Source organism: Petaurus breviceps, unplaced genomic scaffold (genome assembly GCF_028583685.1).
Source record: "Petaurus breviceps papuanus isolate PSGF00001 unplaced genomic scaffold, PetGlider_PUasm1.0 90919, whole genome shotgun sequence".
NCBI classification, from domain to species: Eukaryota; Metazoa; Chordata; class Mammalia; order Diprotodontia; family Petauridae; genus Petaurus; species Petaurus breviceps.
In genome coordinates, this window is record NW_027187378.1 from 38053906 (window position 1) to 38074220 (window position 20315).

The 20315-nt window shown below is 41.0% G+C and overlaps 1 protein-coding gene across 2 annotated transcripts in view; it reads left to right on the plus strand.

The window, feature by feature from the left end:
* Nucleotides 1–997: 997 nt before the first annotated feature.
* Nucleotides 998–20315, plus strand: part of ZMAT4 (zinc finger matrin-type 4) — a 725479-nt gene continuing 706161 nt past the window's right edge. For both annotated transcript variants that reach the window (XM_069075846.1, XM_069075847.1), the window contains exon 1: nucleotides 998–1129. The gene's annotated coding sequence lies outside the window, so the exon portion shown is untranslated. The remainder of the gene's footprint in view (nucleotides 1130–20315) is intronic.

Here is a 20315-nt window from a genome sequence, read left to right on the forward strand (position 1 = left end):
CAATATCACTGGGGAGAGGACAGGAGAGCAGGAGCAATTCTTGTGCTTTCTTTGCATTGAAGGACCATCAGGAAGATAATTCTTTTTTCTTTTAATCAGCCTGATCTCTTGGAAGGAGTTGCAATTCATAGTGTTTTTCAAAAGCCTCAGGACAGTTTTAAGCTATTAGAGCTTAAAACTACCCTAAGACTTTTGGGGGCATCCTGTATTTATGTAACACTTTAAGGCTTAGAAAGTTCTTTCCTTAAACCTCTGTACAGTAGCATTGCTACCCTCATCTTAACGCTGAGGAAACTGAGACTTGGGGGTGGAATAGTTTGTTTATGGGTCAGGCTGCTAGTCATAGGTAGGATTTGAACTCGATTATCTCCAGACTCCAGAAGCATTACTTTTTTCACTACACCAGATATCTGGTGCAGTATTGTGGGGGATGGGCAAGCAAAATGTTGAGCCCACACCCCAATTAAAATGCTTAAAACGTCCCCACAGTCACCTAAATGACCTTCATACAACGAGGTGTGGACTCAGAAAGGAAATCCCCAGATTCCTTCGTCCAGACCTTCTCTACTTTTGGCTTGCCCCTCCAGGTTCCCCATAGTCTGAGGACTCACAGTGCTCTCAGAAATATTTGCCATTTGGGGGAAGAAAAAACTGACAAGGCCAGAGGATTGTTGCCACGGACTCTCTTTTGAGGAAGTTAAAATGCTGGGGGGTGGGGGGGGGGGAGAGCCTAATTAGCTGATAGCTTCATTTCTCTCCCCCTCAGCCTCCCGGTCTGCTCCTCCCCAGCCCAGCCCGGAGAAGAGCCTTACAGGTTGTCAATGGAACATGGAATTATATCCTTTGATGGCTTAGATAATAGTAGGAGCCAAAGCAGTGAGTGAGACCGGCCAAAGCCAATGCGGACCTGCCCGGAACCAGAGAGCCAATGAGAAGAGCGGGGGGCGGGGCTTGGATGCCAGCAGATAATTGCTAAGTGAATTTCTAGCACAGTTGGTCTGAGCTGCTGAAAGATCTGGTCGCAGGGAGAGGAAAAGCCGTAATCGTCGGCGTGCTTCCATCCTGACAGCATCCTTCACCGCTGCTCGTCGAACCTCTGGGCATCAGCCCCTTCATCTTCACGGAAAAGGTAGCTAACGTGCCCCACGACGGGGGTTTTACTTGTGGCTTTTGCATCTCGGTGTTTTTTAGTTCAAATCCCCCAAGGGAAATGCAGGAAGAAGAGAAAAGTTTATGAGAAGAAAGGTGATCTAGGTTTGAAATCCGAGCCTTTTGTTGGGAAGAAAACGAGGTGAGCATCTGGGAAACTTCTGTGATAGCCCTTTGTTTACACCTTTCCAAACGAGCTTTCCCTGAGATCTGTTGGAATGCTTCTGGCTCGTATTGGACTATAGATTCAGGTTAATTGGGTAAGGGGTGGAACAGGGAGGAGGCGACTTTCATAAGTGGTCCTTTCTTTTGTGTATTCCCACTGGGACTTCGGGTTCTGAATCATTTTCCTGAATTCTCCATTATATGCTTTTTCTCTGTCTCTGTCGCGATCTGTCTCTCCACCTGCCAGGTGGCCCAACTTCCCGGTACTGCCTTGACCTTCAACTTGAGTCAGACCTCTCAAACTTCTGTCTCTTCCCTCGCACCCTGCTGTCAGACTGTCTCAATGTATTTTAGCAACTGGAGGGACAGAGCTTTCTGACTCTGGGGAGGTTTATCCAGAGAAAAGCCAGTGTCAGGCTGTCCTGTATGACCTGATGGGCATTAGAACCTTGGAGAGATAGCTCCATTGGAAACCAACAAAATAAAAAAAAAAATTCTCGGAGGGAAAATAAATCGCTTAATTGATTTTCACCTAACAAGTTTTTGAACTCTTTCCAGACTTGTTGGCTACCTCTCTAAGGGAGGACAAAAGTATTCTTTGAGTGCATTAGCATTGGACTTGGGGTCAGGAAAACCCAAGTTCAAATCCTGCCTCAAACATTACTAGATGTGTGGCCCTGGGCAAGTCATCCATCTAACCTCAGTTTCATCATGCAAAATGGAGATAATGATTGCACCTACCTCAAAAGATTTATTGTGAAAATCAAATGAGAAAAAATATGCAAATAAAAATATGTGATTATTTTTGCTTTGCAAACCTTAAAGAGCTATATACATGCTATTATTATCATTAAAGATTAAATAGGAATGACATGTCCCAGTCAGAGAGAGGAGATCGACCTGGTCCAGAGAACCTTATTACTCTTGAGAAACAAGGCTGATGTCTGAGAACTGATTCTTGAGTTGCTCTATTCAGGTACATTTGGTCAAGGAAATTGTTTTTCGCTGGAACCAACCAGCCATGTTGCCTCAGACTATCACTCAGGTGAAAAAATTCTAGAAGACCTACATAACCAATTTTTCAAAACCACGCACTTTGGCATTTTGGATTGTATGGATAGCTTAGTTACCAACTTGCTCCAAGGCTTACCTTTTGTCCTACGAAAAACTTAGTGGTTCTTTTCCCTGCAGTTATAGCATATGAAAATGCTAGGTTTGCTTCCCAGGAAGTTAGATTCCCCTCAGGGCAAACTTTTCAGTAGAAATGGATAGTTTTTGGTCTTTAACTTCCTTTCTTTCCTTCCTTCTTGCCAACCTGACACTGTAATAAGTAGGCCATCAGCTCATTTAGATACCCTGGCCTCTTTATTCCTACAGCTGACCTTTGAGTCTTGAGAGGGTACAGATAAATGTTGTTCACTCCTTATTTCTTCCCTGAGTCTGAAGATGGAAATTTTTAGTTTCTGACCACCTGCTCCAGAAGGCGCTCAGACTGCAGAGGTTTTGATAACGTTCTTCCCCTCTGCTGTCAAATGCCACCTAGCTTTGTGCTTCTTGTTTTCTTCAGCTCAAACAACAGGTCTTTCCCCTATCTCTCTCCAGACAAGCTGTGTGGGGCATGAATAATTCTTAATGGAGCTCTTAAGTGTGCTGGTTTTTAAAAAAAAAAAAAGGCAGCTGCCTGATTCTCCTGCTAGATTCAACCAGTTCTCTCTTCTGCACGTGTTATCTGTCTGTAAACAAAATTCTGTAAACAAAACAAAACCTGCTAGTCCTTAAATCCAAATACTGGCGTAAGTGGGGACTGCAATGAGCATGAAGATCTGGGTGATGGAAGGGCCAACACCACCTCTTCTTTCCCCTTCCTACAACATTTTATTCACTGCATACCTGCACCTGGCTCTTGGGACTAAAAGGACAAAAAGGAGAAACAGATCTGGATGGAGCAGATCTTGGTATTTTGACAGAGTATTTTGATTTCTGTTAAGGTGTTGGGGGAAAACTGGAGCAAAACCAGAAGATAAAGCTTTAGCTCCAGCAATACCTAAGACAGGGAGTAGGAGACTTAAAGTGGGGGGGGGGGTGAATTGACCCTGAGTTCATTGATTTCTCATTTGATAGATTGATAGAGAACATTCAAAGGGAAGATTAAAAAAATAGTTCCCAAATGGTGACTCATTATTGTGAAGGAGATGGCTGGGAAGGAAAAAGGAAGAAGAAAAGAGCTTTGGAAAGTACAAGTGGGACACACACTCTCTCTTTCTCTCCTCCTTCTCTCCCTCTCTTCTCTGTTCCTCTTTCCTTCTTCCTCTATACCCCTACCTCTTTTCCGTATTTCCTCAACTGGAACAGACTATTTAAAATAATAACTTTAGACTAAAAAAAGAATAACAAAGTGAAGAACAATGCAAGAGGTGCATAGCACCATAATCACAGGGTTTCAGACTGGTAGGTACCTTAAAGATGATTGGATCCAACCCCCTCATTTTATAGCAGAGCAAACTGAACCCCAGGGAAGTGAAGGCACTTCCCAAGGTCATATAGATTATATGGAGCAGATCTAGGATTCAAACCCAAGTCTCCTGACTCCAAATCTAGTGTTCTTTCCATGAAACAAGGCTGGATCAACTTGACTGGATAGCAAACATAAGACTCAGCCCCTCATATGTGATCCTGTTGGAGACTTTAATCACACATCCTTTGCTGATTAGCCCTTTGCTTGTTGTCATATGAAGGGGCTGACTGATAGGCAGGAAATTAAATTTGTTACTAGTAATTCCACCTACCATGGCAGCAAATCACACTAGCCAGACCTTGGAGGTAGTATCACCCTTAGAGCTGGCTTTCTTCCCCCAAACCATTCTGATTAACTCATAGAGATTTCTCTCACTTAACCATCGTGGCATTAACATTTTTGTCCTTTCTTTCTCCTGCAACTGAGTTACCTGGCACAATGTGCATCCCTTTCCCTCCTGTCTCTCCATTCCTGCCAAGCCCTTCCACCCCCAACACACTAATCTCTTTGGTGCCCCGTTGTGTGAACTTGTCATCTTATGTTGGTCTGACTATTAAAGAAAACTGTGCTGTCTAGCCTGGAAGATGATAAAGGTTGGGCTTTTTTTTTAAAAAAAAATTCTCATCAGATAAGAGCCTCATGGTCTTTTATTCTCCATTTAGTTTTGCACTTTAGGGTAAATAAAATCAAAACATGTACTGACCACCTCTTGTGTGCACTGTGTTGTTGTAACTGCTGTTTCTCCCCTTCTTTCAAGGTCTTTCCCACTTTCTTCCTCCTCTCTGACTTGCCAAAATACTTAACTCCCAAGTTATCCCAGGGGATGGTGCCATTTGACAGTTTGAATTGGCCTGATGATTCCCTTGAAAGTCCTATTCACAGAGGAGAAAGTGTCCTTCCAGTTAACTTTTGACACCAGGGAGACTAAGCTCTGCTTCCAGGTAGCTGCTTACAGACTCTGGAGTTAGTCTAGAGATAGGTGTTCTTTTCCTTATTTTTCTCTTAGAAAAAGCTCAATAATCAAAATTGCTAGTAAGTGTCAGTGTAACTGACACATTTTCACTTTGCTCACAGTAGGGTTCTAGCTCTGCCTCTCAAATTCCCTCCTTCCCTCTTTGCCCTACAACCTCTGAGATTCTCTCAAATAGAAGGCAGGCAGGGCACACCTGAAGTTGTGGAATTTGCCTGTATCTTCTTCCTCTTTCCCTTCTGTTTTCTCCTCTCCCATGTCAGGGCACCTTAGGGATTGGGACTTAATTTTAGACACCTTGTTTTCTTCACTTCTGAACCTGCTAAGTTGTGTGACGGAAGCCAGAAATTCTCTTGGGACACATACATAGGCGCACACTGTCATTATGCTCGGCCTCACTCATATCCTTCTGGAGCACTTGGAGACGTATAACTAACCTGGGGCAGTGAGTGCAGTTGTATTGAGGATCAGACCTCAAACAAACTGGCCTAGTTGGGGAGGTAGTGATCCCTCTATTGCAGCTGATTCTCTGTGACCACCACTCTTTATGACTCAGGGAATCATGAGATACCAGCAGGACCATCTTTGCTATGAGTGTCTTTAGTCCAACAGTTCTTAACCTGGCATTGATGAACTTATTTTTTTTTATAATTATAGCTCAGTATAATTGGTTTCCTTTGTAATATTATATATTTTATTTTACTGTTTAAAGCATTAATCTGAGAAGGGGGGAAGGAAAGGGAGTCAAATCATACAACATTTGTAAAAAAAAAAGTACTTAGCAGAGTGCCTGGCACATAATAGGCACTGTATAAATACTTATGCCTTCCCCCTTCCTCTCCCTCCTCTCGGATGCTGGCAACTTCCAGCTTCCTCCCATTTAATAGATTCTTGTTGATCCCTGGTTTCTTATCATAACTTAAGAAAATAATTCATGCTCATTCATAGTAAAATGTCTGATACTGATGAAAAATGTTATTCCTTCCAAAAGAATCTATATTTTTAAAGGGAATCAAAGAAGCCCTAAGTAGAATTTTAGTCATGATTTCAGTGGGTGGGGAAAAGTATTTTTTTAATATCTCAGAGATTACAATACTGGGATTCTGCATAAGGCTTCACATGCCCCTTTTTACTTCTCGGTCTGCAGAAGTCATTCAGAGCAATAATGGCAGCAACACTTGGGATTCTTACATTTGGACTAGAAATCCCCGTATCTGATTTTGAACAAGCCACTTAATTCAACTCAACAGACTTTTATTAAGTGTCTATTATTTTCCTGACTGTGTGCAATGAAAGAGAGTCAAAGATAAATAATGAGTTGTTCCTGTCCTCAAGGAGGTTCTCCTTTTCTGACTCTCAATGTCCTCATTCCTAAGATGAGAGGGTTGGACAGGAGGTCATCTCTCAGGTCCCTGTTAACCTATGATTTACCATAGAAACATAATGCTCAGTCATGGGTCTCACAATAAGGGGATTCATAGAATTTGACTTGGGCCTGGAGGGACGCCGCAAACATGATTAGAGGGTTGGAAAATGGGATCTAGGACAAGAGATAAAAAGGAACAATGATTATCTAACCCTGAGAGAAGAGCAGGCTGAAAGATGATGTAATAAGTGGTCCAGGTTTATGAAGGGATGCTGTATGGAGAATGATGGCCAGATGTTTCCATCTCCACTAAGGACAGCGAAAGAGAAAATAGACAGAAATTGCAACAGATGGACTTAGATTAGGTATAAGGGAAATTTTTTTTTCCAAGAGCAAGAGTTGTTAAGAACTGAATATGATTACTGAAGAAAGTTGTGTAGTCTCCAAAAAAATCTTTAAGAACAGGAGAAAGATGTTTTCCTTTAATACATTAGATATATATCTTCCTGGAGACAGGAGGATAGGTTAGATGACTGCAATGAGAATCAAGGAGAAATAGAATTCATAATCTTAGAATTTTAGGACTGGGAGGGACCTTAGTGATTACCTAGTCTAGGACTTCAGAATATTTTTGAGCAGAAACCACCTTCCCCTAATATCATGAAAGCATTGGGGGATGAGGGGAGAGAGATGTTGAGTTTGAATGAGGGTGGGGCGCTGCTATACTAACTTCCTTGATGAGAATACTGAGGGAGGGAGCAAAGATGCAGGATGCACAGTAGAAAGTGAGATCTACCTCTGGAATCTAGTTTTAACTCTTCCCCTAACCAACAGGGAAATTGTAGACCACCCCAAGGTCATATATCTGGTCAATAGATGAGCTGGGGCTAGAACACTTTCCTTATGAAAACATGGCTGGGCAGCAAGTTGTCCAACAATTCAGTTGAGTTCCCTCCATTAGAGGTCTGCTAGTCTAACCTAATTTTGAAAATGAGGAAACTCAAACTTACAGAAAGTAAGAAAATTAGATCATGATTACCACAACCACCACTATCTTCCATCATCATCATCGTCTCCAATATTTATAAAAAGATGTATAAATTTCTTTAGAAATATCATCCCATTTGAACCTCACAACCATTCTATGAGTTAGTTCCTACTATCTACATTTTTCAGATGAGGAATTTGGGGCCAAGGGAGGCTAAGTCACTTGTCCTTGGTGACATAGCTAGTAGGTGTCAGAGAGGGCATTTGAAACCCAGGTCTTCCTGACTCTAAGCCCAACACTATCTAACTATGCCATGCCCAAGGTCACAGAAAAAGTAACAGAGACTAGAATTGAAACCAGGGGACAGGACTACAGATCTCTATCAAGGAAGACCTTTAGAGGCCATCTAGTCCAACCCCTTCATTTTACAAATGAGGAAATTGATGCCCAAGGAGGCTACATGATTCAACCAAAGTTACACAACTATTAATCATCCAAGGCAGGATTTGAACATAGGTGCTTTGACTAGAGAGTCAGAGTTCTTTTCTCTGTACCTATAGGCCTTTTGCCTCTAATGCTTTTTCCATTACACTGTGTATTCTCTTAGTTCCCAAATTTGAATACTCAGGGGCAGAGAGAGAAGTTATAGTTTAGTCATGGTCTTACTGAGGATTTAGTAGAAATGATAAGAACTCATAAAATTGATCATTTTTTATTGAGCACCAATTTATTCCATGCCTAGCATGGTGTCCCAGCTCCAGCTTGCTTTCCAGGACCAAAGCAAAGGTCAACAAGCTCTTTTGCCTACAGTGTGTCCAGTGGGTTCAGTATTGTCTGTAGGCATCACCTCTGTTCCATAGAGTCCCTGTCTTCTTTTAAGATGTGGCTCAGGGTACCATCTTTGTTATGAAGCCTTTGCTAGTCTCCCACTCCAATTTCTAGTTTCCTCCCTCCTGAACTACCTTGAATTGAACTATTTTGCACGTATTTGTATTTTTTAATTTTGTGGTTATGTTTTATATATATTCATATATAAAACATAACCATATAAATATAACATATACTTGTTTTCCCATTAGTGTGTAAGCTTCTTGTGAATAGGAATTGTTTTAAGCTTGGCACTGTACCTCCATTGTCTAGCACAGTGTCTGATACCTAGAAGGCACTTAATAAATGCTTTTTGACTGACTGATTGATTAGAAATCCTATGGAACATGATAGCAAGGAGAGGGAAATGAGAAGAGAGGCGATGAGGGTAAGAGAAGGAGGAAACTGAATATATCTGAGAATGACAGCTGGTAGAGACTTTAGTAATCATATATCCCAATCCCCTTATTTTGCCTATGACATAACTGAGCTTTAGGGCACCCACTATGAACCAGCTCCCCTAGGAAAGCCATGCCAAAATACTTTGTACCAGTCACAGCATTTCTGAGATATTGTCCTGAGATATTGAAAACCTTCTAGGGTCATCTCTTGGCCCCTTAAAAGCAATTTGGATTGAATTTGGTAAAGTCACACAGTTTTGCAACAGGTTTAGCAGGAATGAGGCAAGGATAAAGGGAAGGCCTGGGCAGTGGAAAATGACTCACTGACTGGCCTGCCTGTAGGTGGGTGAATAACTGAATGGAGATGAGTGGGACTGGCCATCATGGAAAACAAAGACTGAGCCAAAAGGGGCATCTTGGAGAGCAGTACAAGAATAGAGAATGCTATCCAGACTTCTGACTGAACAAGACAAGGAAACCTGGTAGGGCCCTGGTTTGAGCCAAGGAAAAGGACTACTCTAGGGGAATATGAATCACATAGGAAGTTATAGGGAATTGGGCACATGAAATGCTAATTTTTTTTTCTTTTTGGAAGGGGGAATTTGGGCAATTGGGGTTAAGAGACTGGCCCAAGGTCACATGGCTAGTAAGTGTTAAGTGTCTGAGGCTGGATTTGAACTCAGGTCCTCCTGACTCTAGGACTCTAGGGCCAGTGCTCTATTCACTGTGCCATGTAGCTGCCCCAATTGAATGCTAAAATAAAAAAAAAAAAACCAAAGAGGTGTGTATGTTTGTGTGTGTGTGTGTTTATTTGCATATGTACACGTGCATGTGTTTATACACAAAGAAGAAGGTGTAAAAACAGTCTGAGTTAGGGGCTGGGAGAATGATGTCAGCCTTAGTCTCAGCAATGAGTTAAATCTTTGGCATAGAGCCGTACTTGGGTTTCCACATCCTTAGTCTTCATGTATGTAATCAATCAATTAGCAAACATGGGTGAAGCTTTCCTTTGTGCTCATCTCCTAGGTTTTATGTGCCATATGTGTGAGGAATTCAGAAACAGAGAAGACCTATTTTCCACCCTTAAGGCAGTCTTGGCCTAGTTGGGGAGACAAGGTAGACACACATGGAGAGATGACTAAAGGTAATCTGTGAGAAATGCTGAATAGGTGGCAATCAGAAGAATCCAGAGGAAGGAAGGAAAGATCATTTTGACTAGCAGGGGTGGACAGAGAAGGCTTTAATGGGGGCTTCAATGGAGAAGTAAGACAGCTTGGTGGAAGGTATTTTAGGGGGTCAGAACACTGTGAACAGATGTAGGGAGGTTGGAAAATGCAGAGATCGTAAAGACTAGCTATAATGACAATTTTCCTAACAGTTATAGTTTTTACCTTGGGTTTAGAGTAGCCAAATCTCAATAGGCCATTTGACTGGAGAACAGAAAGCAGTAGAGGCATGATCTCTATCTTTCAAGGAGTTAAGGGTAGAAGAATTAGTAGAAACAGTAAAAGAATTATCACTTAGCATAGCGTCAGAGGACAGGCCTGGGACTAATGGGTGGAAACTACAGGGATGCAGATTTTTTCTTAATACCAGAAAGCATTTTGTAATAATTGGAGCTAATCAAAAGTACAGTGGACTTCCTTAGAAGATAGTGAGTTTCACCAAAGTGGAATGGGGTTCTTGGGAAATAGTGAGTACTTTATCACCAGAGGCATTCTAATAAAGGCTGGATGGCCACTGGTGTGTGTGTGTGTGTGTGTGTGTGTGTGTGTGTGTGTGTGTGTACAGATGTTGTAGCAGGAATATTCCAACTCAGAATTAGAGTAAATGACCTATAACAGATTCTAGCTCCCCCAGCTCTGAGATCCTCTGATTTAAACTACAGTAGGAAGGAATTAAATTAGACACTAGACATATTGCCCTCAATGAGTAAGTCATTAAACTCTGCAGTGGCCAAGTGAAGGGATATAAAATCTTTCTGGAATCTTTGAAAATCAATCAGTCAGCAAATATTTATGGAATACCTATTTTGGTATAGGTGCTGCAGGGATTTTTTTTAAGTGTAAGACATGGTCTCTGTATCAAGAAACTTACAACGTAGTAGGGGGAGAAAGGACATACACATGTAAAATGATGTTCAATATCATAATTGCACAGTGAATGTTCCATAAAAAAAGGTATGGTTATTCTGAGGAAGCAAGATTTGATCTGGGCCTAGATGGAAGAATATGATTAGGAGAAGAGAAGGACAAAATTCAGCTGGGGGGCTAGGAGGACATGAGCAAAGGAAGTGGAAAAAGGATGGTACAAAGGATGGCACAGGAGACTATAGCTAAATCTGTTTTTGAAGGGTTCTGAATTCGAAATATGGGCCAGATTTTCTTGTTTGATTTGGTTTAGGTGCATGGAGTCAGGAGAATGGTTTCTTAAGATATTGAATACTAATATTTGATTTGATTTTTTTTCTATTCAACAATATCATGGGGGCTTGCCAAAGGGAATTTTTTCCAGTTCTCTTTGACAAGATCTTCCACGTGGGCTGTGGACCCTTCATTATCCTTTTACTCAATAGACATTTGTTAAACATGTACAAAGTGTTGCTATGGGGGGAATCAAAGTTTAAATAAAACATCTTGGGAAAATGAACAAGCAATCCCTCGAAAGATTCATGTCTTTTATGTTGTATCTTCTTCCTCACTGATCATAATATGCCCTCTAACTTATAGGCCTTTAGAGGGAAAAAAAAAACTGTAGAGACATGATTGCTATCTTTTGAGAATTTGAATGACTGTTGCATAGAGGAAAAAAATAGGACTTGCTATGTTTGGGCTGAAGCCAAAGAAGAATTAGGACCAATGGGTGGAAGCTACAGGGAAACAGATTTTTGACTCGATATATCAGGAAATATTCCTGCCTGTTGGAGCTGTCCAATAGTTCAATGTGCTGCTTTGGAACACTGCTAGTGAGTTCCCCATCATCACTGGTTGAATTGAAGCAGAGAATGTATGGCTCCTTAACTTGATATATTATAGAGAAAGGACTAATGTTTTGGGTAGAGATATTGTGCTAGATGACCTCTGAGGTCTCTTCCTCCTCCAAAATTCTGTGATTGGGCTGTCTCAGGGAGGTAGTGAGGTTTTCATCCCTGGGAGTGTTCAATTTGATGCTGGATGGCCACTTGGTGGGGATGTTGTAGAGGCAAATGCATGCCCACATAGAGGTTGTAGTAGATGACCTATGAGTGTCTAACCCTTTTTGTGGCACTGAGAAGGTGGGGCTTAAATTAGAGCATGAAGGAATTAATTGAGACATTATGAATATTGCCCTTATAATAGTGAGGGAAGTTGTATACACTCTTCTGGAGGCACAGGGATGTGGTCTCTCACTTCTCACTGACAGCATTTTTCTTCACCTGAAAGGTATACAAGAGAGCAGTCTGCTTCTTAGGGCCCTCTTATTAATGAAAAGACTTGACAGATTGCCATGAAAAAGGAGTGGAGTGGCCTCCCCTGCTCCCAATTTCCTTTTTCCCCTCCTCTCAACCCCCTCCCCAGGAGTGATGTTATTGACCGAATATACTCATTAATTAAGACACAATGAACGTGCTGACAGGGTTCACGTTGTTCTTTTAAGGGACATTGGGTGCTGACAAGTTCCTAGAGGCCTGGGCCTGGTTCTGCCTCTGTGCTCCCCATGCCTCTTGTCTGTGGCTGCTTCTCTGGAGTGCCTCTGCTCCCTGCTCTGCATTTTATTTGGTTGCATAAGATTTGGCAGTGGCAGCCTGAGTCAGTGAGGCTCAGCATGGAGCCTCAGAGCTGGCTTGCTTCAGGATGTAGCTTGAGAGTGGGCTCAGGCAGTGGGGCACCTTCACTGAGTGGGGCAGTGGGCAGCCTTAAGGATCAGCTACCTGGATTTTTCATTGACTGATCTGGGCCAGGTGAATAAGCTTGTGGAAATTCAGGAAAGGAGAATGGGGGGAGGTAGGTCGGTGTGTGTTCTGTGCATGCTGGGGTCTGGGTTAGAGAGGAGACAGGAAATAATATGTCACATAAATACCTCTGATATCCTGTCCTCAGGGCTTTCTCTTCACTTTTCCTTTTTTTTTTCAAGAAAATGGAAAGAATTAAGGGAGATGGTACCTGTGAAGGGAGAGGAGTAGGGAAGAGAAGGCAGTGAGAATTGATTGTTCTTTATCAGAATAATCCAGAAAGACAGCATAATGTGGTTGCATGATGGAATGAAAGTGACCCTCAGAGTCAGGAAGACCTGGGCTCAAATCCTGCCTCTGTGTGTGTGTGTGTATATATATATATATCCGTTTACATAGCTTTCAAGTTTGCAAAGTGTTCTACATATATTTTTATCTCATCTGAGGCTTGCAACAACTCTATGAGTTAGATACCATAGGTAATATGATTTCTCTTTGAAAGATGAGGAAATTGAGGCAAGAGAAATTAAATGATTTGTCCAGGTCTCACTGTTTGTAAGTGTTGGTATAGGGATTTATGCTCTAGTCTTTTTGACTCCAAGCCCAGCACTTTCCCCCTACACTGTGCCATATTGCCTTTCTGAAAACTCTCTGAGTTCTCTTTCACAGACCATATAGGGGAAAAAAAAGAGAGTTAGGATAGCTTTCTTCCCACTCAACCTCAACTGCCTGAAACTTTGGGCTTTAGGAATTCAATCTAATTTCAACCAACATTTAAAAAGCACCTGTTATGTATGAGATGGTTCTGGGGTCCTAAGACAGGTTTTAAATAGACCTTGCTCTCAAGGAGCTTACACTCTGATGGGAGGATGATATGGGCACACAGAAAAATTCAGTACAAACCAGAAAGTGATTAAGTTCACGGGGGCCAAGCAGCAGACCCTGGTGAGTACAAAGTAGGAAGGAATCAAATGAACCATCACAGAGGGCTTGGTAGTGGATCAGGGCCTTGGGAGGTAGTGTGGTGGAATGGAAAGAGTAGTGGATCTGGCCCTTAGGGTTCAAATCTTTACCCCCTCTCTTCCTACCTTTGTGACCTTGGGCAAATCACTTTAGCTCAGTGGGGGCCTCAGCTTCCTCATCTATCAAATGAATGGACTGGACTAGATGTCTTCCAAGGTCCTGTCTGGTTTTAAATCTAGGTTCCTTCTATCCTGAAGAAAGTGTGGAATGATGTGAACAGGCAGAAATGTGGGGAAATCTGTCCTAGGCATGGGGAATGATGGGTAGAAGAGGGCAGGAAGAAATTAGGGAAAGGTAAATAAGTAGCCTTTTGTCTCCTGAAGATTGAGTGGCCTTGAATGCCGAGCAAAAATTATCTTTTATTCAGTGGGGAGATTGTGTTGGCAGCAAATAGTAGGATGAAAGGTAGAATAGAGAAGGAGGAAAATAGAGAAGAGGGAGACAAAGTAGGGCAGGAGTGGAAGGTAGGAGGGGTTACTCAAAAGTGGAGTAGCAGGATTAAAGGCAGTGAAAGAAAAGGCATACTGCCCCTTCCAAACATCAGCTGGACCTTTGGTGTTGTATTGTAAGATCTTACCATTTACTCTGTATGATTGAACCCAGCAGGATTCTAGCCAAGCTCTACTTTTTTGGATGTGAGGCCAGCATCCTCATCTAGAGGGAGTAGGGAAAGGCTTAAGGCAAATCAGGATGGAAAGACACAGGCTGGAAAGATGACTCTTATGTCCTAGGAAGCAGCTTTTTTATTTGTTCCATCCCTTACTGACCACAGGTATGATCTCCCACTAAGGGTTGTTAGATATTCAGAGCAGCCTGAAGGTGTTAAGGTCATTTGAAAATTCAGTGCCTTTTCAAAGTGTCTTTTTTATTATTATGTTCCTCAGGTCATATTTGTATAGGAAAAAGGCATGACTGGAGTCTCGGCAACATATTAGACTGGGCATTCAGGGTAAACATGTTTCTTTTCCCTGATCTTCCTTTTAGTTTATGGAACATGGGCAAATGTGAAATGACCTTGGTATCTGGGTCCTTATAACAGTGAGATAGAGAGGGAGAGAAAGAGAGAGATACACACACACACACACACACGCGCAGAGAGAGAGAGAGAGAAGAAAAAGGAGGAAGACAAAGAGAGAAAGAAGAGGAGTGAGAAGTTGAGAGGAGAGAGAGAAAAAGAGAGAGAAATTTTGAGTCTCTAAATCAAAATGAAAAGGTTTCTGCTTGCTGCTATCACTTGTGCTTCTCAAAGCATGAGGGGCCTTGTAAATTCTGAAGAGTTATGACTATGTTAATAACCCCAAGATGAGGGGGTGGATAGAAGTTCCTTAAGGAAAAAAAATCAGGGTGCACAAACCCCTATAAACCTGGATTTCATGTTAGCACCTCTTTGGTGCAGAGGAGGCAGTTGTAAAATTTTATTAAAAAAACCCCCAACATGTAACTTGCCTGGAGTCAGAAAAATCTACAGCACCTATGATGTCAGCTGAGTAGGATTTCTGAGGCCCCTGGGGATTGGGCTTTTCCTATAAAGCAGTGCCAGGGGCTGCAGGTTATCCATCTGGGGCAGAAGCCCAGAGGCAAAAGGGAGTGCACAGGAAGAGTAGTGGTCACTCTGCTCTCCTCCCCTAGAGTAGAATACCTTACAGGCATAAACTTACTTGTCTTCTTCAAATTCTTTTGGAAAAAATCAGTGAAGAAGGACAGAGAGTAAGATCCACTCATGCCCTTTTTGGTTAGAAACATTGATATACATATAAAGAATATAAATTAAATGAGGGGAAAAATCCAGGGGATAGAATCACAGGATCTCAGAGTTGGAAAGGATTGCAGAAAGCATCTATTCTAATGCCTGAGCAATAATTTTGAAACATCTCTTAAAAGAGGCCTTTATAGCCTCTGTTTGAAGATTTCCACTCATTGGACACTTTCTCCCTTCCAAATAAGCCAGCTTTACCTACTTTCATATTGTTCTAATCCTTAGGAAGTTTTCTTTGTTTGAGTGGAAATCTCTGCAACTTCTGCCCATTATTCCTATCTCTTCCTAATGGGGTCAAGCAAAGCAAATTTCTACCCTCTTCCAAGTGGCATCTTTTCAGTTCCTTGTAGACACCTATCACATGATCCCTGAAATTTCTTTTCTCTCCTCCAAACTTAATTTCCTCAAGGCCTTCCACTGATCATTGTAGTAAGGATGTGCTGGAGTTATTTTAAACTGGTTCCCCAGAATTGAGTGTTAAATTTTTACAGTGAGTACTTACACCTTGGAAACTGGCAAATGCTACAAATAAGGTATAGATTTATTGTTTTGCTGATTATCTAGATTTGATAAAGTGATGGAGAAAATATTAATAAAAATAAAGTATGTTTTTGTGTGTAAATACACATACACACATATGTATATGTACATATAGGCAGTTGGATGGCAAAGTGGATAGAGGGCTGGGCCTGGAGTCAGGAAGATCTGAGTTTAAATCTGGCCTCAGACACTTTCTAGATGTGTGATCTTGGGCAAGTCTCTTGACCCTGTTTGACTTAGTTTCCTCATCTATAAAATGAGCTGGAGAAGGAAATGGCAAACCACTTCAGTATCTCTGCCAAGAAAACCCCAAATGGAATCATGAAGGGTCAGATACAACTGAAATGATTATACAACAAAAATGTGTGTGTAGAAGTATTTATGTATATGTGTATATAGGTTATATATACATAATATATACATTATATATATGTATGTATACACACATGTTTGGAAAATTTGTTGTTAAATATTTATCAGTATACCACTGACCTGAACTCAGATGTTGACTGGGGGTATGGGGAGAAGAGGATGGATCCAAATGGTGCAATGGAGGTAGACTTGGCAATTTATTAAACCACTTTAATTCTGAAGTTAATGCTTCTTCTCTTTTTTTGATCAGACCTGTTATTTCATTGGCATAGGGAGTGCCCAGAGAAGAAGTCCCTCTGCCAGTACAGACTAGTCCTTGGTCTGTCATTTACAGTCTCAGAGAGCTGTCCAAGGTACTGAGAAATTAAATCACTTACTAGCCTTATACAATAGTATGTGTTAGAAGTAAGACTTGATCCCAGATCTTTTTGCCTTGGAAACCAGTATACTATAGAATATTACTTCTAATTCTTCTCTCAGTGTACTTTAATTCTTGGAAAACCTATACCAATCAAAGTCCCAGATCCTGGAGGTACAAAAGAAATCCTTGAAGTAAGAAACAGAACCCTCTTCACTTCTCCTAGTCATAGGTTCCATCTCTCTAGGATGGAGGGCCTTGCCTGTGAGGCCAGTAGAATATGAGGAAAGAGGAAACTCTTTCACATACCTGAAAGAAACCCATAGCCACCTTGATTCTGCTCTCAAGTTAATATAGAACAAAGAAATAAACTTGGAAAAAAGTATAGAGGAGAGGAGACAGGTTGCACATAAGAGAGATATGTGTGGAAACAGAAATAGAGGAATGGGTGATTTAATCCCCTGAATATAACAGACTACATCTAAGACAATTTCTCAAAGGATTCAACTCATAGAACTTGTTTCTACAAAAGTTTGCTTTGCATATTTTGTTTAATTGCTCTGATTGATAAAAACTGAGAGAGTGACATTAGAAAGTATTGTGTGAGGTTCCCCAGAACTAGGCATCCTTTAGGGGACATGTTTTCTGTAAAGGAAACATCAGCATGATTGAAAGAGACTTCATCTTGATCTGGCTGAGACTAATTGCTATTTACTGATTGACTAAGTTCCTCATAAAAACATTTTTTGTCCTGGTGTGGAGAGGACTTTTGGTTCCCAAGGGCTATGCCAATGGGGCAAAATTTCTGGTAGGTAGTGGAGGGCCTTTGACTATATACTTGCAAGAGATGGTATGAATATCATTTGAGGACTCTATTATCTAACTCACCATTGGAGGGGTGACCATTGAATAAATTATTTTTTTAGCTCTAGCCATTCATGAAGCTATTTTCTAAGTCATGGAAGAATTATAGTGTCCATCTGTCAAGAGTGTGCCCATGATGAGGAAATCACAGATCATTGGAAGTAAGAAAAAAATAATTGATTCAGCATGAGTTGCCAAACATTATAGTGATGAGTCTGTTGTCTGTGAACTTTTACAGGAGAAGAAAACACTTCACTAAGGGTTAAGGGTTTTGGATACACTGCTAATTCAGTGATTTGCTGGTGGTGGCGATGATGGTGGTGGTGATAAATGTATAAATTCTTTTTATGGTCAACTGGTCTTAGTCCTTAGCAGTATGTAGAGAATAAATTACTCCCTGACCTAGCTTCCCTACAAAGTCTTATTTTCTTCAGGTTATGAGTCCTTTGGGGCCAAGTAATAAAAGGGCTGAGCCTTCCCTTGTGCTCAGGGACAGTTAGGAGGAAATGGCTGCATGGTCAGGCATAGAATAATTTCTTGATCTAGAGCATGTGAGTATACTAGCATGAGTATGGCATAGAATCATGGACTCCAAGTGTCTCTGCATATTATAATGAAGGAGCCAAGATTATAATAGTAGGGGCCAAGAACCTTCCATGTCATTCCTTCTAGAGTTCAGTTTTCTTATCCATAAAATGAGAAGGTGAGACTAGATGACTTCAAAGGTCCTTTGTAGCTCTGAAATGATGAACCTTTGATCTCAGTTTTTCTGCCTATAGAATGAGAGGATTTTTTTTCTTTCTCCCTTTTTCTATCCCTCTTTATTGACTTTTTTATAGATGAATTTGAGCTGGGCAGACAGAGAGGAAATGACACAGCTTACCCGAGTCAGTCCTGTCCTTATCTCTACTACCAATTAAACACTTTGGATTTCAGAAGGCAAGGGAGAAATGGGAAAAAGAAGGTAAGAGAAGAAGTGACAGGAGCAGAAAGGAGAGGATGGATGAAGGTGTGTTCCAGGGCAGTATGAACCAACTGAAAATTAAGGGAACTGAATTAAAGCTATCAAGAGAAGAATTGGGGGGAGAGGACTATTTTTCCATGATCCCTCAATCAAGCAGTAGACCACATTGAGTAATAGTGGAGGTCTTTGAATTATTTGGAAGAAAGGTACTTGAGAGTTACAGATAAGGGTTGTAGTATAATATGGTACAGTACCTAAAAAAAAAAAGATAAATGACCCAAGGGAGGGAACTAGGGGAAAAAAGTAACTACCAAAAAAGTTGAGAAAAGTTAAAAGGAAACGACAACCAAAAATATAGCCTGAAGAAGCCAAAACTTAGAATAGCACAGGCAGAAATCTTTCTTACTAATAGAGTGCTTTGTAGGGAAATCTCATCCATCTCCTGAAACTGAGGTGAATGGAGCAAGTAACTGCTGCATGTGGCAGAATGAGCAGAGAGGTAGATAGGCACAAAGCTATTTTATGATCCTGCAGAACTTTTCTGCGGCATGGATCCTGGGAAAAGCAGATGACCTAGTGGCAAAGAGAGTGATGCCCTCTTTCCTGTCTCTTCCCACAGTTTCTGGGAAGCCCAGTCTGGTAGAGTGGAAAGATTATGTGATGTTAGATTTTGAGCTGGAAGGGGCTTCAGAGGTCACTTAGTCAAACTCCCTCATTTTAGAGATGAGGAAACAGACCCACAGAGGTTCAAGTGAGCTGTCCAAGGTCACCCAGTAAGTGGAAGAGGCAGAGTTTGAACCCAGGTCCTATATTTCCAGATCTCTGAGTTTTCCATTGTACCATTTTGCCTTGAGAATGGGATTGGAATAAGAAGACCTTTTTCACATCATGGATCTATTTCTTACAGGTCTTAAATAAGGCCTTTATAACCCCAACACTTAGCAGTGGCTTGAATATAACAAGACCTTAATAAAAGCTTGTTGATAAATTTGAGCATTTGGACTTCCCAAGTTAGTGACTTTTTTTCCTTATATGTAAAATGAGGGTGTTGGACTCTAGGATCTTCCAGCTGTAAAATCCTATGAGCTTAGAGATCTAGATTTGTCAGAAGAGAAATTCCTGAGTTCCTGCTGGTTAAGACATTGAACTTGGAGTCAGGAAGATGTGAGTAAAAATCCTACATCCAGCACTTATAAAAATGAGTCACTCTGAGTAAGTCCTGTAACCTCTTTGTGCTTCAGTTTCCTCATCTGTGATTGTGAGGGTTGGAATTGGTCACCTTCAAGGTCTTTTTCTGGCACTAAATCTATGATCTATTTGTGCTTAGAATTTTGTGCACTCTTTCTTTTTTAATTTCAGTCTCCTCCAGGAGTGTACTGATTTCCAAAGTAGCATTTGAAGATGGAATTCAGGAGCCAAACCCTAGTTCAAACTTGATAGTTAGATTGGAATACTGTTTCCTAAACAAATATGATGACAGAAAATTTGAGATTTGAGGTATAGTGGCAGAACCCATATTTGCTCCAAGGGGGATCTAGGTATGAAAAACTACTCCCTTCCTCCAGATAAAGGGAGATGGAAATGGAGACAAAACAGAGGAAATTAGGCCAATTTTGACCTTGAAACTTAACTACACATAAGTGCTTTTGATAATATGTAATTTGACATTAGATATTTTAGAGGGAGAAATATCATTAGCATCAAAATTTGCTCTTGGAATCTCCCATTAGATTATATGGAACATCATGGCTCTGTGGAATACAATTTGGAAAATGCTGTTCTAGGAAATAACCATTAGACAGTACCCCCTAATAGCATAACTTTCTCTATTCCCCTGCAAGAAAAGTAATGGTTATAACCATTGGCAGAATTTTTAGCAGGCCACATTTAACCTCATACATTTAAGCCTCCTAAGTTTTACTTAGCTCATTCTGCACTGATTCCCAGTACTGGTTTCACTTCAGTAGCTCAGGCCATCTGCAATTATCTCAAAATGATAATAATGTCAAACATGTAAATAGTACTTTAAGATTTTCAAAGTGCTTTACAATTATTATCTCATTTGGTCCTCACAAAAACCCTGGAA